General features: G+C 42.4%; 1 protein-coding gene across 3 annotated transcripts in view; it reads left to right on the top strand.

Moving 5' to 3' along the window:
- The first annotated feature begins 443 nt into the window (after positions 1-443).
- The window catches only part of hoxb3a (homeobox B3a), a 45,866-nt gene continuing 20,818 nt past the window's right edge, over positions 444-25,491 (top strand). For 2 of the 3 annotated variants that reach the window (XM_010773132.1, XM_010773129.1), the window contains exons 1-2: positions 444-791; positions 24,974-25,040. The gene's annotated coding sequence lies outside the window, so the exon portion shown is untranslated. The remainder of the gene's footprint in view (positions 792-24,973; positions 25,041-25,491) is intronic. The other variant, XM_010773131.1, reaches the window with a different exon arrangement.

The following is a 25,491-nucleotide window of genomic DNA, read 5'->3' as shown; positions in this document are numbered from 1 at the left end:
CTCTCTCCTCCACACACACAAGATTATATTTGTCCCAATTGTCTTATATTGGACAAATAGACCCCCTCCCAATATTCACACGTTTTGTATGTGCCTCCACAATAACCCCTGAAGCCCCTGAGCGCTTCGAGTCCGAGTGGAAATAAATGAATTTGCGTGCTATGTGACACCTTGCACAATCAAGTCCACCGAGGAATCCTCTGTTTTAGCCTCCCTTTATCGGCCGGGCCTTCTGCTGCTCCTGTGAATGGGGAAGCCCACCCCACACCCCTCACCCTTCTGAAAAAGTTCATCGCCATTATTTTTTGGACAGGGCAGAAGGGACGGCACCTCAAGAAAAATGCGAGAATTATACAAGAAACAATCATTAATCACTGGTCCTTCTTTAAACACTTCTTCTCCTTCTTCTTCTTCTTCTTCTCTATTGTCATCCGGCAGCCACACACAAGACCCCTTCTGCCAGGAGAGGGGCAAGGAGCAGAGAGACAGACGAGGAGAAGAAAAAGAAGACGTCTTGGAAACACACCCCTCCCCCCTACTTCCCTCACACACATAAACAGTCACACCTCCCCTTCCCACCCATCAGCTATCTTTTACACCCAACAAGTATCCTACCATAAGAAACAAAGTTTTTTTCTTCCTCGTTCCAGAAGAAGAAGAAGAAGAAGAAGAAGAAGAAGAAGAAGAAGAAGAAGAAGAAGAAGAAGAAGAAGAAGAAGAAGAAGAAGAAGAAGAAGAAGAAGAAGAAGAAGAAGATGGCCTCGAGGTTTCTGAAAGTGGTGCCATCCAAGGTAAGAACCTGACCTATTTTATTCTTCAACTCTCCTGCTCCTGTCTGATGGCTCTGTGGCGTTTTTATGGTTTTATTGCCCCCTGCGCATTTGGTGAGGTCAGGGACTTATGGCCTGTGGGGCTTTGATTTGAGCGCAGGGACTTCTGGAGTTGCGTGTTTGTGTTGGAAGGTGTGCGTCTGTTAGTGTGTGTTTGCATCTATGACAGGCTTGTACTGATTTCTCGTCAGTTTGCACAAATGTTCACGTCCCCCCTTTGCTGCGGGGGTGTCACTTCTGCGTCTGTGTGTCACTAATGATGCATCGAGCATCTGCCGTTGTGTTTTTGTGCATCTCTTACGCCCGGGATTTGGTTGCATTGATGTTTTTAGATTCAACAAGAGGTGTATTTTAATTCATGGGATTTATATAACGCAATTGGGAAGGAAACGTAACACCTAGTTCATATAGCTCCAGTGTGTGACAGAATGTGAATAATTCCTGGTTCAACAGAAGCTTATGCATTTTGTCCTGGCTGCGTTTCTGTGGTTATAAAGTTTTGCTATGGCCTATAGCTTTTAATGAGATACTGTTGCATGCACGCTTCTTAGAGTGTGTGTTGGTGTGTGTGTGTGTGTGTGTGTGTGTGTGTGTGTGTGTGTGTGTGTGTGTGTGTGTGTGTGTGTGTGTGTGTAAGTGTGTGTATGTGTGTTCTTAATTCGTTGGCCAGGTGCTATCAGGCTGTGGAGACTGCAGTGGGAATATGAATAATACCGCGCTCAATTGGAGAGAGGGATGCAGGGGAGGGCGAATAAGAACAATTAAAAGAACAGGGGGAGTTCTGGTTAATGGATACTCTCTCGGTTGCGCTTCAAAACAATTTACCTCGAAAACAAACGATCTGCAAGCCTCTCCAAATGAACTGCAAACGATCGCCAGTTGCAGTGCGCGCGCTCATCTGCTGAGCCGAGCAGCAGCGCGCTCACTGCTGTTTGACCCCTCCAGAAATCAATCTGCCCGGGATTAAAACTAAAGGGCAGCGGTTGTGGTTGGGGGGGTTCTGGCCTCATGGGGTTATAGGATGTGCGCAGAGGTAAGAAAACACACGAGAGAAAGAAGGGTATCGAAGGAAGAGCAGCGAGAGAGGAGGAGAGGAATCGATGTTCGTGCAGGCAGCGGAGTGGCCGCAGAGGGTTCAACCAGGGGACACGCTTTCCTGACCGATGAGGTCCACAGGCTCTGAAGCCAGAGGCTGACCCGTGTTTACCCCCCACCCCCCTCTACACACACACACACACACACACACACACACACACACACACACACACACACACACACACACACACACACACACACACACACACATACGCGCACACGCACACAAATACCCATGCCTTCCCCCTTGACCTCGCGAGGCTGCTGGTCCCATCGTTCCCTCGGACATTCCCAGACCTCCGGAGCGCCCCCTGGCCACTTAGTCATAACAGGCTGAGTTCAGGGCACTGTACCCCGGGGGCACGGCGGCCGTATCTCCGCTCCCACACCCAGACAGACAGACAGAGCCGGGCAGAGGTCAGCCACAGGCCACTGCTGACTGTCAGCTCAATGAGGCTGTGTTGATGACACTGGCTGAAATGCACCATATTATGGTTAACATTATATAATAATGTCTTGTCCTTAAAAAATGTATATGGTTTTGTACATTTTGCATTGAAGCAGCTCTCCAAGTTTTGATTAATCTGTCATTTGAGAGGAGCTTCTGTCTCTCCCTGAAGCCTGGAGCAGTCTAATACAAGCTGTTGGAGACATGCTAACTTTAGGATGTGCTACGAAAGGGTCAGCCAGTCTGATGTTGGATAGTATTTGGACAGACATGAACCTTGGTGTAAACAGAGGCTGCCCTTCCTGATTGCCTTGCTGAAAAGCTGCTGAGGAGCCTTTTTGTCCTGGCTTGTTCCAGCCATGTTTGCACACTGTATTCAGAGGAATGTTGGGTAGAATACAGCCTCCATTTCGACAAACGGATCCAAAGAAACAAATGGAATACAACGATTATCTTTTCACATATTTTGACCAATTCAGTGATTTGTAGATTATTTACTGGCATAATGTTGGGGGCTGCTGGATATTTTCCAGCCTGGTAACCTGACCTGCAGCTGGAAAAATCAGTCAAAGAGAAAATATCTCTTTGACTGATTAATCAAAGAGACAAAGGCATATGGGGAAATGCTGTTGGTCAGTTTGTCTCCACCATGCCATTTAATGGTTCCGATGTATTTAGGATTATCCCTTTCATTTTCAATTTCACATTTCGCAGGGTCTCATCAATGCAACATTATTGCATTTTTTGTGCAATCTTCCCAATGACTTCCCAATCTTGCAGGACTCACAATGGTATGGTTTGAATTGATCCGTAAAGATGTTGCTTTATTTGAGTCAGCATGCCCTCTGAAACAGCTCTGCATCACTCAGCTCCATGTCTTGCTGCTTACTACTATGACTGTAGTCCATTCACATCAAATGGGAGAGCTGCACTATTTACCAACAGCAAGGTCAGAGGTCACATCACTTTAGGGATTATATGATACCTAAGTGTCAGTACTCCAAAATAGAATAGATTTGATTACTTAGCGTAGACTAAGTATGGTTCTATGAATGCTTTTGATTTTATTTAATATTAGCTGAAATGCATTGATTATTTCTAATTGTTGCCGTTATCTTGAAACACTCTTTGTTTTTCAATCCAGCCAAAACACGGTTTAGGTATTGACTACCAAGTTTCAGTACTCAACACGTCAAGGCCATTAACCATCTCCTATACTGACTAACTGCAGGTGTCCGACCTAACAGTACACAGAGAACATTGGAACCAAACCACAAAAAAAGCTACCTTTACACGCCTGGTGTGGTTTTTTAGTTCCTGCCCTTATGTGTTTTGACGGTTAAATGTGACAATAAATACACATAAGTGAGCAGCTTCTTCCAGCCAACATGCACAGAACATGCATCAATACAGCTGAGCATAGTGTGGCATGGTGTGATAGAGACTGGCCAACGTTGAGGGATTGTCATCACATATTTTAATTGCAGGAAGAACTCATGCCTGAAATGCTTTGAAATAGGTTGCAATGCCCAGCTTGACAAAAGCTGATGCACGTTTAAAAACAAAACAAATGAAAGACAATATAGCAACAAATGCATTCAATACATTTTTGAAACTATGCAATGCATTTTGTGTCAATTCAGTTAGTACATGTTAACTTTTGCAGTGTTGATACTATTGCTCTGCTCCATCACTTACACAGAGAGAGAGTGTGGATCATTTTGTAAAGCGTCTTAGCTGGAATAGAGTACATCTCATTTCTACTTTGAGCTCATGCAGGTTCATTAAAATCACACTTGTTAGATGAAAAGTCCTGCTGCTCTGCTTCTGCACAATGCTCACTGAGCTCCAATTTGGTGAAAAAACCCATTAGTTGTGTGATTTTGCAGCCATCTTATGATGGAGATACCAGAGCTTTGTCCTGCAGCTTGTTGCACTGTTTTCATTTCTGAATGACGTTTCATATGTCCAATTGAACTCATTTGGATTAGGAGTTAAGTAACTGGCAAAATGAGCCAGCTCTCACGTGTGGTTACAGAGAGGTTGTTGTCTGATCTGCAGTCTGCTGTCATGGAGATGTGTGAAGGCTTTATGCAGCTGATGGGTTTCAACAGCGCATTTAGGAAGCTCAGGCTTGCACACAAACACTCATTGAACATCAACTTATTTTCTGGCCTGGGGAGTCTGGCGGTGGTTTACTAATTACCGGACAAATCTCTCTCCTTGCGCTTGTTGCAATAGTGGCGTTGCCCATGGAATATATTATTGTGGAGAGCAGGAGGAGAGGGGAGGTCATGGTGCAGGCGGCGGGCTGCAGGAGGAGGTCGTCACCAGAGATATATGGCTGCCAGGCTTTTACTCCTGCACCGGCTGTGTGTGTGTGTGTGTGTGTGTGTGTGTGTGTGTGTGTGTGTGTGTGTGTGTGTGTGTGAGCCATTTAAAAGTAGACATGTATTAAGTATTAAAAGAAAGAGAGCCAAATAGTGTCTGCCAAGTTGCACCACGCGCATTCACAATGTGTTCCAGGCTGGTTCAACATAATGCTGTGGAGCGTAATGTCAGTCAATACAGTGTTATAAATGATCAACTAACGAGGATAAATGTGATTGCGTTCACAGGAACTGTAGGTGTCTTTGTTTATATCCTGTTATCCTTTGTCTTTATGGGCGATATGTCGGAAGGAAGAAGACTCTTTCTAAAAGAGAGAGTCTGCATCTGAGCCAAAAGCATGAATGCCTCCTAACTATTGCAGTCATCAACATATAATCATTATTCTTTGCTCTTGTTCTGTTTTACATCAAGTCTGCAGTTGGGTCCCAACCTGGCAACCCACTGGATTTGCATTTGAAAACATTCTAATGGTTGAAAAATACATGCATTAGAGCTGGTTTTGGAGTCATGTTATGTCTTTGATTCAGTTCCCTTCACTGTAAAGGGGTCCTGCAGTTTGGCAGCATGAGTGTCTGTGATGTTGCATCATGGAATGGAGACAAGCAGGCCTACAGTGTGATGACTCTACCATTGTGTTACAGCAGCGCTTCTATCCGTTAGATGGAAATGATAAATAGGCTTCTGTGGCTTGTATGACTAATGGTGCAGCATAAGGCCGCAGTGTATTGATTCTAAAGTATTAAACAACCTTTTACTTATTAATGTTATAATGACAGAGACTGCTCTTTATGTATGTAATATTAGCCTTTGACATAGCAACACGAAAAACGTCCATTTGCCACCAAACATTGAATTTGGACCATGACTTTGCTTTATGGGTCCCAATGATAACTTCAATTGATTTGAAGCTTTCAAAACATCTTTAAATGAGGAGGGAAATAAAATTGCTAAAAATAAATGTGCAATATTCCAACTTATCAGTGATGCCTTCGTGAAATATGCATCATTCTGTATTGGTTCCTCTGTTCATATGAAGATCCAAAGTCATTTACCACTGAAGACCAGTTACTAGCTTATACCTGCATTATGTGTGCATTTTCCTTATAATAAAGCCAGATGTGACGTGTAATTGCATGTGTTTAGCTACAGCATCTTTACAAATATATGTGGAAGAAAAATGCCAACAATATATATTTTAAACATTGCAAAAATGCATTATTTGATCCATTTTGCATTAAGCTGGCATGATGTGACATTTGAGCTGTCAATATGTGAATGCTCATTCATACAGAAAGTATCTTAAATAGAGAAACATCTATTTGTATTAGGCTATTATTTTTATTATAAAGCCAAATCGCCCAAAAAGCATGCATGCATGCTGTTCCATCAATCCATCTTCTCCCGTTTATCCGTGGTCGGGTCGCGGGGGTAGCAGTTCCAGCAGAGAGCCCCAAACGTTCCTTTGCATGCTGTTGAATTGGGATATGTTGCTGTCTGTAAACTGACACAGGAAACCCCTCAAACTCAAAGACTAACATAGCATGTGTAAATGTGTAAATGTAAAAAGTGCCAACACTGTAACTCAGCAGGCTCCATTCACGTTTCCGGTTCAAGCAGATTTGGACGCTTTCACAACTAGCAGTTAAAAAGAAACATGTTTATTGCCCAGCTGTTTTTTTTTTTTTGGCCATTTAAAAATGATAGAGCATGACTAAGGCATAAGTACTTCTTCCAGCCAGTTCTCACGGCTCGTGAGACCGGGGGAAGACCTCAGGTCTCGTGCAGGAGGACATATTTCAAAAAGCGGTTGTGCGCGTGCTGCCGTTTTGAGACAGATTTACGATCAGAAGTAAAAGGCGACATGTTAGAGCTTGGTAAATCATTCTGTGTCTGTCTTCCTCTGCCGGAGCAGTCTAGACCTAATAATACTTATAATAATAATAATAATAACAATAATAATAATAATAATAATAATAATAATAATAATAATAATAATAATAATAATAAAGAAAAGAAAGATAGTAAAATGTAAGGGTTTTGGTGTCTTGTTATCTAATGTCACTGAATCACGTCTTGGACAATTTAATTTTACGGCCATTCTCCATGTTAACAAAAATACATTTTCAGTTTCTCTCTTTTTATTCAAAGCCCGTTAATCATTAACGAGAGGAAGAACCTACCTGTCTTAATCCATCACACACCAAGAGACCCCCAAGATCTCACACAGCTCCAACACCACTTTAATTATGGCCTTTTGGAATGATTCAGTCTAATAATAAGTGTTTAAATAAAGTTTTAAATTACCCGTAAGCCTTTTTGTTGCTGATTTCAATCATTGCAAAATGGCTTGTAATTTTCTAATAATATGCGCCATTCATTCTAAGTAGACTCCTTTAAAGGATTTCTTACCGTTTTAAAAATACTCAAATTGAAGCTATTTTTTCATCATCCCACAAAGACTTATGCACTTACTGATTGTTACGGTTTAGCTGAGCCTTATAGAGCTATAGGTGAAAGAGTGTCTATCTCTGCACCCCCCACCCGTCATATTTCGGATGTTTATGCTTTTGAAAGGCTTTTATAAACGCTTTGCATGCGGCTGTGCCAACTTTACACAGCTGATCGCGCTGCTGTTGTCAGGCCGGTCCAGGTCTCCGCTGCTGCTACTTATCTTAGCTGTTGTTTCACACTGTGATTGCTATAATTTATGGCCGTCATTACAGACGCCATCATCACACCGCAAATGTTTGATTTCAATCTTGCTGTAGAATCTAAGGCGGAGCTCAGAATGCAAAGTTTAAAGGAATATCCGTGCTTTTTTAGTGCCTCGATTCAATTGCAACTTAAATGTTTAAGTGATCAAGATGCTTTATTATCACACAGTACTACACCAGTTTTGGCAATGCAAATCTGAAGTCCCAGGCTTCTTTACATATGAAACATACACATGCATTAGACATAAAACAATACAAATAATGCAAGAAGAAAAATAAATGATAAAGGGAAAGGTGCAAGTTACTCATTGTGCTAGTAAATGAAGAAAACACACACATATGTTTCTTTCCAATCATTTAGGTGTTTGTCATGTTGCACATTACATTGTTTGCCAATTTAATTTTTTACCTGATCTCGATAGCTCTGGCCGATTTTATTTGACTAACCACATGTTTTATTCGTCCTTTCATCTCTAGTTTAAAATGAAAATATAAAAAGCCTGTGGTGTTAGCATGTGTATACCTGGAGGCTACTGCTCCATTGTTTGACCTTGAAGTGATTATTTTTAGCTACTGTTAGCCTCCCAGGCTGAACACTTTCTAACAGTCTGGAGCTCCATTGTTCTGCTGGAGCTCTGTTACAGAGAATGATCCAGCATCCATTGTTGGAGCCCCGCGCGCGGCCTCCCGGCGGGGGGGGGCGCGTCTCTTCGTTGTTTCTTCCTCTGTCTCTCCCTCATCCTCTCCTTCTTCCTCCTCAGCATCCTTTCTTTATCTCCTTGTCTCATTGTCTCTCCTTTAATTTCTAACAGCTCTCCGTTACTCTCTCTTTCTAAGTAAATTCTGCTAAATTAATTACAGCGCCTCTCCAAAATCATTAATGGGATAACATTATATTTATTTGGGCTATTTATTTTTTAAATAAAACATTTAATTCAGAGTCATATTATCTCCCATAGGCTAGGAGGAGTAATAGCCTGGCATGATGGTTTTTATTTGTAGGGATTAGACGTTTTCTTTTCTAACCCGTCGGTTTTTTCAGTTTTTTTATTTGTTGTCCTTGTATCAAATGTGGTATTGTAACGTCGTATGACTTAGAATAAAACATATTGAACATTAGAATATCCAGCCGCCACTGTCGCATTTCGATGCAATACATTAATTTCTAATGATTGATGAATAACAAAATAACATTTTTACGCAATTGGTTTCCACGCACACGATTTTCTTTAGTCTGTATCTGCTCCTGGATACAAAAACAAATAGCAGAAACTTTAGACAACAGTCAGAAATCATATGTTCAATTTCTCTCCTCCATCATGGAATATTTTCATTTGCTGGGAACAGATACATTTAAATATAAGACAGGACAATGTGAGGAACCCCCTCATGTTCTGCCGACTAACGGTGGCGCGAGGCGGAGATGACAGTGAGGAATAACGGAGAAAGAGTGTGAGGCGGGCAGTCATTTTTAAAAACGAACAAAGTCGGTGACAATCATCTTTTATCGGTCTCTGTGCGTCTGTCACAGGCCGTACCTCACAGTGTACACAAACACACACACACACACACACACACACACACACACACACACACACACACACACACACACACACACACACACACACACACAAACGGGTGCATGCGTTATGAAGTGTTCTGATGTCATTTTTATGTTTTTTTATGTTTAAGTCTTGCAAACATGCACCGGTCCGGATGGGTCCCACGAACAGACACGCGCGTGGATTGTCCCCCATCCCGTCCTCTCCCCTCCCCAACACCCCCTCCCGCCCCGACCGACACGTCACGTGCTTCATTAAATAATTCATGCAGAGGTTGCAGAACAGATATGTATTGGTCAGGAATATAACGCGACATGGTGCCGCTCCGGAGTGTCTGACGTCGAAAAAATTCAACTGTCCTTTCAAAAAAAAAAAAAAAATACAAGCCCCCCCCTAGCAGTAGGGAGAGAGAGAAGAGGGGAGAGAGAGAGAGAGGGGGGAGAAGAGGAGACACTGAGAAACGCCAACAGAGAGAGAGAGGGGAAGAGAAAAGAGGGGAAGGAGGCTGCAATCAAACAAATTTGGACGGGTGTGCGTCTTGCGGGTCGTTGTGGACACCGTGAGTATTGCGGAAGTAAGGGGACTGCATGTGGGGAAACACTATTCTTCTTCTTCTTCTTCTTCTTCTTCTTCTTCTTCTTCTTCTTCTTCTTCTTCTTCTTCTTCTTCTTCTTCTTCTTCTTCTTCTTCTTCTTCTTCTTCGCTGCTGCGCCTTCCGCATCCCTCTCAGTGAATCATTCTAACAGCGTGGTAAATATGCTCCCCAAAAATACCCATCTTGTGCCGTGTTTTCTCATCGTGCATGTTGCTGTCGTGTTGTTTACACATCACCCCCACCCATCATCATCATCATCAGTGTTTATAGCGGTGCAGACCGGGGGCAGAGAGAGGGAACATTGCAACATTAGCCGATGGCTGTTTGTATTTTAGGAAGCACTCTTTGGGATATTCTTCTCCATCTTCCTCCCATCAGTCTGCCTCTACATCTCTCTCTGCCTCCCTGTCCATCCCTCCCTCTCTCCCCCTCTCTCTTCCCCTTTTCCCCCTCCCAGCCAGCTACTTCTCTTGATTTATAGTGAGGCAGGGTGTCAGCGTGCGGCCGCGGCTGCCATTGTGTGTTTGTGAGGGAGTGCTGTTGTTTACGGTGCCGGCCGCGATAAATCACATTTTCTCTCCGCTGTGGGAAAAAATGACGGTCGATGGAGTGATGATACACCGGAACGCGGAAGAAGATGAGGAGGAAGAGATCCCGCCACGGCCGCCGGCTCTCTTCCTCCTCATCTGCCTCCACACACACACACACAGCCTTTTCACTTGATTATTACTACGCCTGTTCTCTTGCTCAGTATGACTGTCTGGCTCCGGGTCGTGAATTACTGCGGCGACCAATTAACGAAAGATTTGTTTGAATTTGGCACACCGGGCGCGCCTCCGCCGCCATGAAATCTCATAAAAAGGACCTGCCGGCCATGCAAATCTCATCCATCTACCAAGAAGTGTGAGAGGAGCCAAGCTGAAGATCGAAATTAGAGTCTAAGGCTGATTAAACTCCATCATAGTCCTGGGTTTTAAGCGTAAATCATTAAAAATGCTTAAGCACTGATAGTAGAATCAACTTCGGAATGTATATAAACTTTATTTATATCACAGTAACAACCCTCATATTGTTTTAGTGTGGTGTTATACATCTGGTGGATGGTTGCATGTAGTGGAGAACAGTGGTGTCTTCATGGTGTCCAGACTGTACTCTGACTGAGTTCATTTTTTAAGAAGTTGTCTCCATCTTTCTCCAAGCAGTTTTTTTTTAACAGTCTTTTCTTTTGATGTCTGCTGGAATGGAGCAAGGCGCCATTATTCATGTCAGCACTCAGAGGCTCTGCCTTAGCTCAAACCCTTCACTGAGAACGTATTCTTCTCTTAACATTAGGGAAATACTAATAGGGATTTCTTATTTCCATCTTTGCTTCATATTTCTGTTGCATTTCTTCATCACACATGGCTATGTAAACTCAATGACTCATTGTGAATTGGTTAGCATTTTTAGCCCTTCCCATTGAGAGTAGCAAGTGGGGTGGGCTCAGGAGGGGAGGGATGGTAATTTTATCTGCTAATCTCATAACTCATATACTACACATGGTTGTTGTTTTGGTATGGAGCCAGGTGGTAGAATATGCAGTGCAGTCTTTCATAACAAAATCAAACATCATTGAATTAAATAGATAGCATACACAATTAGCTTACAATACTTTATTTATTGGCATTGTTGCAATAGCAGAAACATGGATGGAGTCAGTTTACAATTACATTTCAAGGGGCTGAACTAACTAGCCTTCACTAGCAGTGTAAACCTTAGTGTAACCAAATTAAAGCTCAGCGGAATTCCATCCCCTAATAATGGGCGTTGTTTTCTTCCAAAAAATGTGTATTCCTGCCCGCCGCGTGTCAAAAACAATATCCCGCCTCATTGCTGTGGACATGGAAAGGGGGTGGGAGACCTTTGGGGATTGCTTCTTCCTTTTGTCATACATATGTAATTCTTTGGCTACTATAGCCTCGTGTCTGATTGAGGTGAGGTTTAAAATAAATTCCGAACACTCCACAATGTAAGAGGGGACACACTAATTAAATAGTCCCACGGTGAGGGAGCACGACAGCAGAGTTGATCTTATCTTATCCCAGGCATGTGTCCACTGTTGAGTGTGTTTTGTCTTCTGTGATAGTCCCGGATCAAACACAGCTGAAATTGTTCAAATATTTGAAAGCGCGTTGAGAAATGATATCACTGCCTGCCTGCCATCCATTATAGCTGCTGGGGGGGAGGGGGGCAACTCCTGAGGCCTCGCTGAATTTGGCTAAATACATGTCTGCTGCACTATGATTCACAATCCAGATGTTTTCTGAGCTCGGTGTGGGAAACACAGATAGATAGATGGCGTTAATGCTTCAATGCGCTGCGTCTGCACACAATCGGCGTTATATTGTGAAGCAGCAAACCTTTGAGGTCGGAATGAATGTTTACACCGAGACCTGCTGCAGGACAAAGGCGGCATTGTGCATCCGGAGAATAAAGGACACAGATAGAGAACAATAAAACGGGTAGCTTGATCGTCTGTATGGTAGGCCTAGTATGCGTTTTTCTGAGCTGGAGCGGAATCGTTAAATGGAAGCGCTTAGGTGGAATTTGTCGGTATTTGCTGAATGAATGTTGGTGATTTTTCGTTAGATGTGTGCGTTATTGTAATTATTTTTCATTTCATCATCCCCACTGGTCACGGCTTTAACGGCGATCTACTTCAAAATGTAGCCTTGCTCGTTTAAAATGTGTGTGCATGAGAGGGATTTACAAACACGTCTTTTTATATCGACATTCAACCTCTTTTTTGCATGAGTTTAATCTTGGCCTAGCGGAAGACCATTTGACATTCTCACAGTGCTCTCTTGTTCGCTTACGCTAAAAAAAAAAAGTCAATTTGACACACAAAAAAGCACTAATAGTTTGTTGTTTTTGACGGCAAGATTGAGTTTGGCTTTAAATGGTCAATGACAAGGTCGGTGCGGACCCACGCGTCTGACTGGCACGCGCTGTGGCAGACTCTCACAAGGCTCATCTTCCCACTCAGCACTGTTTCTGGCAGCCATATTGTCTTCTCTGTTCTTTTCCCACGCAAGACATGTTAAAATGCGCCGAGCGGCAATACATAGCCTACTGCTACATAGAGAAAATGCTTTCGATTAAATACAAATAAAACGTTGCTGTTTTAAATTCCTACTCTGTTCAAATCCATCTGATTAAACGAAGCCCGTTATTTTAGTCTCTATGAAACGTTGCTCGGTTTTGCTTAACAGAAAAGTTAGAAAACGGAATTTAAAATCTTGAATACAGCGAGCTTTTCTAACACGGCTTAGACACATGAGCAAAGACAGCAAGCATGCGTTTATTTAAGGCTGTCTTCATATACATTCATAAGCAAAAACCCGTCTTGACCTACATTTTATGAGACATTGTTATATAAAATTAAAAAAGAAATCTAGAGAAAAACAACAAAATATAGTGTATAGTGTTTACCCTACATTTCACATTTTCTGAAGTGTTCCTTTGAAATCCAGCACAGGGAAATCATCCATATACGTAAACTAAAGATTTTACTTAATCAACTACATTCTGTGAATTTAAGTGAAAATCCAACATCATGGGAGCAGTGAAAACAATTCGGCTTGAAAGCAGGAACGGAGCAGAGATTCTTCAAAAACATAAATGTGAGCAGCGCGTCATAAATCTGCTGCCGGACGTTAACGAGCGAAAGATTTAAGAGCTGGGGAAATAATCCTAACAAAACCCCTTAACGTGTGTTTAAATCAACCTAACAAGGGCCACATTTTAGGAACCATGATTTATTACAGCAGCATTGCTTTGCTAAAAAAACCAATGTAAGGTTATCAATATTATAAAATAAGCATTATTAATATTGCTGAACCTTTATCATGAATTGCCTTATATCTTAAAGGATATCCACGCTCGCGCTCCAGGTACATCCGGGCTCTTCTCCGCGCGCAGATGATTACCCGTTCGGAAATAAATCAATAAGAAGCCTCGCACTAATTTATAATCGTCTGCGCGAGGGCAGTGATTCAAAGCGCGTGAAATGAGCTGCGGAAAGTGTATCCAGAGCCCGCGAGCCTTTTCACTTCAACCCGGCCGCAGAGCAGCATGCACGAGGGCGATAAGAAACTGAGCCTCTAGAACCGGAAATGTGTCCGCGAGGAGGGGCCCGGGCGCGAGCCTTTGCCTGCCCGTTCGCTTTCTTTTATCATTGCGGCTACAATCTAAAAATAACGGCTTTCTCTCACTCTCTTTATTCCTACTGGCTTTGTCTCTCTCACTCTCTTCTCGTGTGTGCGTGTGTTGCAGTGTAGGCATGTCTATACGCGTGGGCAGATAACACAAGCAAACACAGAAACTGCCAAGGCACACAGGGGATGCAGGAAGATAAGGAGAGCAGAGATTCATTCATGGTCTAAATTCTACCTGTAAATAACGACCAATACCAACGAGACATATGCGCTCAAAATGTGTTTAAATATAAAGAATAACAAGCCAGTCAAATGTCCAAAGTGTCCAAAATATCCTTAAATCGTGTCTTCATGAAAGGCTCAGAAGATACATGTGGCTATTTTGGTTATTTTGGTTATTAAAGCAGCAATTTACAATGATTTGAGAATTGGAAAATCATTGAGAATACAGCACCATTAACACATATTAACAGCTGACGTGGTCCGGGCTCGGAATATATACTTAGGCCTACTATTAAAAAAAGAAAAAAAAGAAAAAGTCGTGGTTATGTACACGAATCTATTAAATTACGTGCCCATTTTACGCACTGGCGTGACTGGGTTGATGGTGGAGTTTAGGTCATTGTGGGAAAATGTATTGTGATTACAGAAATGGTTAGGCCTATTTCATTCATGTATAAATACAAAGTTGAAAAATATATTAGTTAAGTTTGCTTCCGTTGATATTAATCCACGGATTCGATGTCTCCCCTCAAACTGTCTTGATAAACTGTGAACGGCTAAACTCATGTGATGTGTAAACGCGCCAAACACAGGTCAGATCACAGCGGAATGTGTGCTATTCCTCCCCTCAGCCTCTCCCCTCTTCCTCTCCTCTGATCGCTCTCAGTTTGACGCCATGTAATATCCAACATCTGGCCGACGCGCATGCAGCAGGATGGACAGGCAGGTCACACTGAACCGCGCAAACCCCCCTGGCGCACCTCAACCAGACTCACTGTTGAACAGGAACGCGAACCAGAACAGCCCACCCCCACCCCCTCCCAGACGCCATAGGTTCTATAGCTGTCAGTCCATAGCCTGGTTGAGGCACAGTTAGCGGTGTCATCTTAGCTGCGAGAAACACTGGTGGAGAGGTGCAACAAGAGCCTATGAGGAAGGGGGAGAATCAGCTTCAGTGCCTTAGGGTGTTCTTCAACTAATCAGTGATACAATTTAAATGCAACATAAGTGGAAGTTTCATTATTTTGAAGATGCTCTAGAATATTTTGGCCTGCAGGTCAGCAAGAAAGGCTAGCCAGATAGCAAAACAACCGCAGTGCTTGTTTGGAAAGTTGAATTAAAAAAAATAGACAGGGACTTAAAGAAGAAGCGAGGCAAGTTCTGCTCATTTTGGCAAATTGGTAAAGGACGGAAAAAAAGAGGACAAATAGGCGGATAGAGGAAGAGACAGAGGAGAGGAGCCCGGGGAATAGGCCTACGCAGCGCTCTGGAGAGGAAACGGCTCGACCGTAGTACGGTCTGCTATTCGGGGGGAAATTTGCAGCACAAGCGAAAGGGGGGGTGAGCGCGCGCACGCGGTGAGTTCTTTAGGGTGAAGTAAGCACCAAGGAGCCCCAGACCCAGCAGTCCCCGGCAGCCTGTGCGCTGTAGGTAGGCTGTGATTGTTGGATATTTATGGCGGAGACGACTCTAGATTTATAGCTGTTCCCTAAACCGGGCGAGTGAAACGCTTTAGAGGCGTGCTAATGGACACACCGGAATTATAACCGCAAGCTCTTCCAACGCCGTGCTATACATGCTATAGTGCCATTTTGGACTCAAAACCAAGACAGAAAGTTGCCAAACCGCCCGTCATTACGCAAGAAATTACGTCCAAGGATTTCATCTTCTTTATTCCGTTCGTGTCCAAACAGCAGCAGATCCAGGAGGAGAGACGCGGACAGAGAGCAGGTAAGCTCCGCCGGGGATGCTTCTCGCTCAGTGTCCCGGTGTGTGTTCCCGAGGCGTCCTCATCCCCGCGCGTTCCACAGCTCGACATGTCATTAATTATCTGTGTGTGACCGTGGTCTGTGCGCCGAGGCATCCGCGGGGTGTGCCAGCTCTATTGCTAGCCAAAAGCTTCTCTTTTTACTATGCGCGTGCGTGCGTGCGTGCGTGCGTGCGTGTGTGTGTGTGTGTGTGTGTGTGTGTGTGTGTGTGTGTGTGCGCGTTGAAGTCAGATGCTCAGAATAGGTAACGGAAAATGGCTCTTCTCTCTCCGTCCCTCTCACTCTTGTTTGGACAGAGAGGTGTGCGTCCGGTGAGTGCGTGTGCGCGTGACTGGCAGTGAATGGACCTGACAGCTAGGTGTAAAGAAAGAAGATGCATGCTAGCACTGCTGTGATTTATTATAGTGTGAAAAGATTGCTTACTCAAAGCCCCCCCCCCCCTTCTCTCTCCCTCTTTCTACCCTCTTTCATAAACCCCCCTCTTCCAAAAGACACAACAAGTCCACAAGTGGTTTTATAAAAACTGATTTCTCAAAAGCGAAAGCTGGCGAAGTGGTTATTAATAAATGAATAATTTTACAAGAACTATATATAATTATCTAAATACTGTGGCCATGAGTCCTGAATGAAGCTTCACAGATGTGAAGAGGAAACATGAATAACCTGTTGCCTTATAATAACATATAACGCTTTATTTGTTTAGCACTATTCCTATAGGTGTGGCTCAAAGTGATTAACAACATGGCGCACATGACAAATTAAACAGAAAGAAATCAAGATATTCAATTCAGGTCAAACATTAAATCCTGAATAAACCTAATTTAACAATTCAAGGAACCCATATACGTATAGGACAGTATTATAATGCAGGATCATCAGCGAATATTCTTTTAATCTTATCTACCTTGTCAAATGCTTAAAGGCCATGGTGATTTTGATTATAAATGTAACAAAAAGAGCTAAACTTGGCTTAAATAAGTAAGCTATACATTGTAACTCTCTGTTAGTGTGCCCCCAAGACACCATTTGTTTGAACTATTCACCAATAGTGTGTCAGCAACACTAATGGCGCATTTTCATTGCAGGGCCTCGCACGGCTTAGTAAGGTATAGTTAGGCCTTGTTAGGACAGGCTCACTTCTGCGTTTCCATTACAGTTTAGTAGCTGGGGCAGTAACTATAGTAACGCAGTGTAGGCGGAGCCGTGGCGTCATCTTCAATGCGAACCACAAAACCAACATCAGCTGTTAGCTGTTAGCACTCAGAGCTCACAGCTCCTCATATCTGTTCAGAAACTAGACAAAAGTTAAACAAGTACAAACCACAGACTGTCCTGTGTCATGGCGAATACAGTCGCTGCTTTATTTATGTCTGTAGGCCGTTGTTGTGAGTGTGGACGGTCAGAGCATATACTGCGTTAGCTTAGGCAATCTCCATTTAGACAACACACATTTTAAAAGGTTTTTCTGCAGACTTGTCAAAGCATTAATTCATGGTTTTTACTAACCGGTATTAGTATGTTGTCACTTCGGCATCATTGTGAAACGTGTATTACAATTTAATCACGGTCAAATATGTTCATCTTGTTGTAGCCTAGTTGTAGGCCCCTTGCAAGCTATTCTCTCTCTCTAGTTCAGCATACTGAGCCCGACTCAGCCTGGTTGTTGGCCCGCTAAGAACCTCGATTTTATGGGCCCAGAAAAACTGTGAAATAGTACCCGCTAGCCGGTAGTACGCTAAGTGGAAACGCAACCAAAAACGGGCCGGGCACAGCACGGCACGCTTAAACCGCGCTCTGTGCTGTAGTGGAAATGCGCCATAAGACCCAACAAGTGTTTAGGACTCACAATACGATTTCCCGTGTACGTTAGGGGTCACTAGCCAAAATATGGAACAGCTGGGTGTCATATCAAGTATCCGGACAGCTCCTCTGGAAGCTCGCTTGACCTTGGTGGTTTTCACTAATTTCCGGGCAAAGACACTTTAAAGTCATGAAAAACCCACAGCGACTCCAACACAGCTGTGATTTAATAGATTTTTTCATACATCACTGAGAAAGTATAGGCAAAACAGCGATCAGAGTAAAATAGTGTGGGAAGCGCGCCTTACACTGTCATACTGTATAAGACTGACAGCTCTGGCCCAGATCCATACAGACGCTTTCTCCTCGAAACAGGTCGAATAGCAGGCTGATCTGCTGCTGGGCCAAGTGGCCTGATTATATTACCACCCCTGGCTTCTCTTTCTGATCCATGTGTCATAAGAGGAGCATGTTGTTAGGACATTGATACAGCCTTGTTGTACTGGTACAGGTTGTTCATCACTCAGCATAATAAGGCCTCAAAAATATAAAGAAGCAACTTAGGGAAATCGTTTTTTAAGGCGATGCAAAACCACCAACGACTACAGATACTAAAGGATGCGTGCTAATGTAACTGACACATGAAGTGATCGTAATAGGTAGCCACTATATTTCCTGAAGTTTAACCCGTTGGTCACACAACAAAACCCCTGAAAAATGATGATCAGCCATTGGACAAGGTCAAGGTCAGGCTTATAGTGCTGCAAGGGATGAGGTATTTGTGTAGGTTGACCCGGAAGTTAGCATCGCAAAGGCTCCTTCGCATAAAGCATTGGGATTTTTCAATTGGATTCTGAAATATTGCAGAAAAAAATATCTTTCAAATGTAATTGCCAGATGTAAAAAAAGCTAACGCAAGGCAATAATCGAGCTACATCACAGATGCATCACTTCTCGTCTCCACTGCTAAGCTAAAGGCTGCTAATGTCCGGTGTGATGATTTATAGAAGTTTCATTAAGTCACTGGTTGGAAATTGCCTTTATAAAGCATGCGTCTAACCCAAAAAGTATTACAAAAACATTCAGTTTGTGACAAGACCTGAAGTGGTAACATGCTAACTAATTACTGGGTTGTAGGACTCATTCCTGCCCCTTCCTTTTGGCCTCCAGAGTATACCATATGAGTAACTGCTCACTATTCACAAGACATTCTTAGAGTTAAACATCGACAGGATCCCTCACACTTCTTGTAAAATAAACCGTCAGCTTTCATGATATTCATTGTTTTTTAAAATCAGAACAAATGTAAGACGCTGTCTATACGCTTCGATTGCAGCATATAAATACTGTTGGTTTTAAACTTGATTTTACATAGCTTTTAACATTATTAGCACACACACACACACACACACACACACACACACACACACACACACACACACACACACACACACACCACTATGCTTCTAGTGCCTGACAGACTTGGTGAGCTTGGCACTTTTTGTGCCCCAGGAGCAGAAAGGGCAAATTGACCACGTCCCTCTGAACCCCCAAACATCCCCCCGCCCCCCTCTCTCTTTCTCCTGGCGTCAGGGCTTTCTTTCAGTTGGAGGTTAAAGATTAGCATCTCTAATAAAGATTAACTCTCTGTCAAAGGAAGAGCTGAAGGCATGAGTTTCTGGTTCGGAATTGTTGGCGACACAGGGAATGCTTTTGCAGCAAGAGAGGAGGAAAGATATCGCGCTAACATGTTTGCTCGACGCATTATTGTTGTGAGCTTTAAGGTAATTAAATGTGTCCGGCAGTGGCTCAGTCAGTAGGGCTTGGACTGCATGGGAGCTGTAGGGCCGCCGGTTCAAGTCCCCGACCAGACCTAAAATATGGAGTGTGGACTGCTACTTGGAGAGGTTCCAGTTCACCTCCTGGGCCCTGCCGTGGTGCCCTTGAGCAAGGCATCAGACAACCCCCTTCCCCCCTCACTCCCATTGCTCCCCGGGCGCTGTACACTAGCTGCCCACTGCTCCTAGTACTAGACTCCTGGTACTAGGATGGGTTAAAAGCAGAGAACACATTTCACTGTGTGTGCTGTGTGACCATTAAAGAGGGGTTTCATCCCTTCTATTCTGTAAAGTTATGTCATACCTGCTTGTAAAAAGAGGCAAATGTGTTCCTTTTTCAATATGGTTTGTTTCATAAATAACAATATGCACGTGACTTGTTTTTTATTTAAAGAGGAAGAAACCAGGTGTAACATAACTGAATCGGAGCGTTGATGAAATCAAAAGTTATAACCTAATGTGAATATGCTTAGTTTGAGCTAAATCAAGTAAAAACTAACCCCGAAAAAGAGGCTATGCATGTCCAAATTGGACTCATTTACTTTATTCTCATTGACTCAGCATGATGCATAACATTGCATTAAGTTTGACTCTTTAAATTTAACCTCTTAGAATTCCAATGTTTTCTCTTATTTTAACACTTCCCAAATTAACTGATTGATCGTTCAGTTCTGATTGTTGGTAAACGTGTGCATGTCTGCAAACCAAGACCATACTGTAAACAGAATTGGTCGTCTTTGACAGACGCATGTGGCTAACCCTAACCCTAAACTCATTCAAACTGATCTTTTGTGCTCTGGGTGATCATAATGCCTCAGTTATGTGACATCTGCAGCCACCAACAACATAGAAGATTTGTTCAGATGCCACAAGCAGAATGAAAATAATATGTTCAAATAAGAGGATGCATATCCTAACAGCAGACAATGCCTGCGTCCGGTGTACAACAATATGTAAACTGTCCAGTGTCAGTCTTTAGACACACGGCTGTACGCATCAATAGAGGTTGTGAAGCCTAGACTGGTTGTAAAAGGAAATACACATTTTTCTCATCAGTACATATTGGGGGAAATTAGATTATAGTTAAAAATGCAAATTATGTAATTTTTTACTACTAGAGCTATCTTAATCAAAATAATGGGAAAAGCTTGAGTTTGTGTTGTGGTGAAGCAGCATGTGAATATTGCAGCTTTAGCCCTGAGCTGATTTTGGTTGGGATACCTTCAGTGTGGATGGTTAAGGAGGTTTTTACCCTCTCCTCTCATTAAAAGCTGCAAAAACACTGAACCAAGCAGTTTTATGTAAAGAATCGTTGTTTTTTCCCCGGACGCTCTACTGCTGCCACTGAAGTTTGCTCAGCTTGTTTTTCTCGGATAATTTAAGAGTCAGACGTTAGAGGTTTTTACCCGGAGCCGAAATCATCCACTGAGGTCTCCTCCTCTCCGAAAACAACGGAACTGATGATTAAAACATTTAGAAAGGCTAATTAAGACAGTTTCAAGAAAAACATCTGTGTTTTCTTATTGCAGTTTGGTGGGATAAATGCTAGTTTTCACCAGTTGACTGTTGACGTTACCTTTATTTAAATTACAGATTGCCGAAAACATTTGTGATTAAGAAAGTATACAACTTCACAAAATATAGGCTGTATTTTAAGAACTTGCATGCGGTTTAGCCTAAAATGAAATGTTTAAGAATTAAAATATTTGACTGTGTTAGGTTTGAGTTTAGGGTTAGGTTTGAGTTTGGTTAATTGTTCAATTAAATACAAATACTCTTCAAGACAAGTTGTCAGTGCATAGATAGGTAATTGTTTTATTATAAGCTTGGGCTTTAATTCTGTTGCATTATATAACTTATTACTGAGTATATATGCCGCTGTGTGGGCAACAAACTGAAAAGCCTTAATTGCTCTGAGACCGACACTTTACTTTAAAAAACTGGAAAGCCAGGAACATCTCCCTCTCAATTCCTCTCTCTGAAAAGCGGTGTTGAAACGTGTTTGTCGTTGGCTCAGATCAGGAGGCAGGAGATGAAATGGGTTTCAGAAGAGATTGTCGTCGCTTGCCCTTTTGGTGAGGCTGTTGGTGATGATGCTGCATCGCCGTTCACCCTCATTACACTTCAAGGAAAGCTTCAGATGGACTTGATGATAAATGGATGGATGGATATTGACTGAGATTTGGGGAAGCAAACTGTGATGGAAATGGGTGCTATGGTGGCTTAAAAAGGTCAACAATCCAATGCAGACACTGACTTGAGCAAAGGTGAAGGAGAGACAGCAGATTTAGTGTTTTCCTTTTTTCTAAGTTTGTTTGTTTAAGTCAACAGTTTGTCAAGTGTTTGTTAGCCAATATATTTCTTAGGAGAAAATGTAGTTCCCGAGAAAAAGCTGCAGGGGAAGTTGAACCTAATATATATATTTTTTAAACGTAATACAATTGCTTTCAACCAACCTGTGAAATTTGACATAATAATACGTTTAATTAAAGTCAACGTTCAGTTTTTTCAGTGCAAGTACATGCACTCTGAATGTGAGGGTTTTCCTATGTGGCTTTATTGGCATTGAAGTGGGACTGGAACAGGGGATTGAGCTCCTGGAAAACGAAACGTGATTCCAACCCGAGATCATTTGAGAGGAACGTCAGTGGAAATGACGTCACGTCCAGAAATTGGATACACATACATGGGGGGGTGTGTCCAACAGATAGTTTGTTTGAGGCCAGGAAATGTGAAAATGTGTTAAAGGTATTACTATTAACTTTTTGTATTGTTATTATATAATTACTACAACTATCTCCAGGAGTTCTGTTGAGTCAAAGAATGCTCCTTGTTATGTCAATAAATCTAAAGAAATGCAGTATTGGCTGCATGAAACTTGTTCTCCTGACTATAGACTGTATTTAAAATGTAAGCTAATGGAGCTCTAACAGTGTGTACTGCAACATCAAATATAGAATTTTAGTCTGAAAGAAAATAAATCAACCAGTTTTTAATCAGTATGGAAACAAGCTACATGCAAACATATATTTAAGGTGATACTATTGCACTCAGTATAATTACCACATCAATGCTTTTAGTTTGAGCTGATAGAGTACACTTTAGGAGACGGTGGTTTACATGTTTGTCCATTCTGCTGTTTTACATCTCCAACACACACCAAAACCAATCCTTGGCTCATATTGAAAGTCAAATGTATTTTCATTAAATCCTGTCTTAATTGAAAGGATACCGATTCAAGGATCAGAGCTAGAACATTCAAAAGCCATTTTTCAGCACTTGGCTAGTGGGTGGATCATAAAAAAACTGAGCTATTGCTCCTTCAGGTCAAAAGTCACTTTTGGAGAGCAGTGCGTCGATATAACAGGGAGTGCTCGAGTGTTGCTGTAATACCACAGGATACTTTTTACACCATCTGTAAAATAGCAGCGATGATACTGAAATGTTTGTGTGTGTGTGTGTGTGTGTGTGTGTGTGTGTGTGTGTGTGTGTGTGTGTGTGTGTGTGTGTGTCTCTGTGCGTCTCTGTGTGTCTCTGTGTGTTTGTGTGTGTGTCTGTGTGTGTCTCTGTGTGTGTCTCTGTGTATGTTATGCAGGCCGGTGACAGCACCACCAGTCGAGGCAGAGATAAGAGCAGGGAGTGGTGATAACGTTTGTTCAGGTCATGTGAGACTTTAAAATGACACCACAGCAGAGTGTAGCAGGGTAAATCCATCCAAATCCATCTAACTAAGGATTTAACGTCTCAAAAAACGGTACAGTCTTAAGTTCCTTTAAAAAAAAAACGTGCTTAATTTGATTAAATATACTTTGGAATGGTGTTTTCCCATCCAGTCGAGTCCAATACACATTTGGTTAAATTACTCACGGACAGACCCTCTGCTGCTTCCGCATATGAATGTGCCATTACTTCATGATTTCAAACTTTCACTTAATCTATCCTGAGAAAAAAACAACTCTTTAGATTCAGGATCCTGATCCAGGATCTCATGTGAATCCCCCTCTCTCCCTCTTCCACTCAAAACTTGGCTCATCAGCTGTTCTGGGGCCCTGGAGGCGGCCTCCTCCCTTTGTCTCGGCCTATGGGCTAGCTGGCTAAGCTAGTCGGCCCCTGCATCACTTTCTGGGTAACTTTAGACTAGTGCACTCCTGCTCCGGAACGCAAAGTTCCGACTGACCCGCGGGGCTAAAGGGGGGACGCAGGGAAGGAAACCCCGGTCGGTGCTGTAAGGAGATGGACGGCAGCCAGAGCTGTGCGTGAGTGCGTGCGCGGAAACATTAAGTGACTTTATAGTAGTAGGAGTGGAGGTGCTGATGGTGGTGGTGGTGTAGGCTGGTACGGGGAGGTCGGGGGATCCTTGCTTTTGATTTATGTGTTTGGGGGAAGCTGTCAGGAGTAGAAACAGAAGCAGGAGATTTTATTCCAGCACTTTAATAACATTTATCAGCAGCTATGCAACAACACGGACAGCGCTTTTCATCCTGCGGTCTTGGATACTATTATACAATTATTCAATTAACCTTTAAAGGATGTTTACCACCACGGATGGATGTGGGTCCGGCCCGGGAAGCGTTCTCCCGCTCTGGGTGCTCTGGATATACCCGGGCTGGAGCTCTTCATGGTGTCCGGGTTTTCTCTCTGAATCATGCTGGAGTTATTTATGGGCCCCATGGATGCAGAGCCGCTGGGAAACAGCTGTTCTCCTCATGGGCCGCTTCTCATTTTCTCTTGCTCGTGCGGCCGTTTGGCAACATTTGGGATTTGTTTTGCTCATTTATGATTGTTATGGATTTGTTCAGTAGTCAATTGGAGAGTTTATGGGTGTCACACTAGGCTTTGGATTATATTTATTGTGCTTTTTGAACTTCAAAATAATCCGAATAATATGTGTTCGATTGTAATCATTTCCACCCTTTGTGCTCGGCGTATTAAAGCACCACTTAATGTGTTAACCACTCCACCACAAAGTTCATCTATTAAGTTATTAATATACAAATAATTAAGTAAGCAGCCTATTTCATATTTTAAACTTTTATATTATTTTTTAGAACTATCAAACTATATTTACTTATTTCTGAAGTGATTCCACAACATTTAATTTTTAGATTCTTTCGATTCTTTCTGCCTCTATACTTTCTGACTTTGATCTGGATTACATTTTTCCTTGCTAGTCTAATTGTTTTCCATCAGCAGGCAGAGCAGATATGCACACGGTTTTTAAAACGAAGGGGAAACACGGAGAATATGAAAGGATGTAATATGATAAGCAAAATCAATAACATGTCAGATCACTCCACCCAGCCCTTATTCCTCTCTCTGCTCTTATTGCTTTTATTCCGGGAAATCACCAGGAATAATTTATCTCAGAAATACCTGTCAGCAGTTGACCGTTCGATTAGACTACAACAGATTCTGTGCTCTGTATCAGATTTTAGCGAGACCTTCTGATTGCATCTCTCTATTTTTTATCCAACCTTTTCCCCCCTCCCTTCCCCTTTCCCCTTTCCCTGCAGTTCTTAGGAGCTTTCTGGAAGCCGTTTCCTGCCATCACAATATCAGAAAATAAGAGGAAATCTTTCGGTGAGTGCTACTTTTTCTTTTGTTTTTGGTGATGCTATAGCCTACAATATGAGGAAGATGTTTACGGCATGTGAATCTGCTGTGACCGTTAATAGACTTTCGAGGATGTGAATATCGATCACAATCTTGGTTATGCAGAATTATTTAAGAGCATATTATTAAATCTGACAAAATTACAGCACATCTTAAAATGGGGACGGTGATTTTTTTAGGGTTTTTAGAGCGCACCTTATAGTGGTTTTTCTTGTGCGCGCAGTCTTTGTATGATGGTGCCATGTTTTACGCCTTTGTCCAACACTAGATATTATAATTTTTGAGTCATAATTATCGTTAATATTCTACTTTTACATTTTGATGCAAGATATTATAAATCCAACGATTACAGAAAAACTAAAGCAGATAATGAGTGTATACATGTTGGTGGTTCTGTCCCATTAATAGGCGATTATGT

This window comes from Notothenia coriiceps, unplaced genomic scaffold (assembly GCF_000735185.1).
Source record: "Notothenia coriiceps isolate Sejong01 unplaced genomic scaffold, NC01 NC01_scaffold00012113, whole genome shotgun sequence".
Lineage (NCBI taxonomy): Eukaryota > Metazoa > Chordata > Actinopteri > Perciformes > Nototheniidae > Notothenia > Notothenia coriiceps.
Note: the sequence above shows the minus strand (reverse complement) of the source record. Positions and strands in the feature narration are given on the sequence as shown.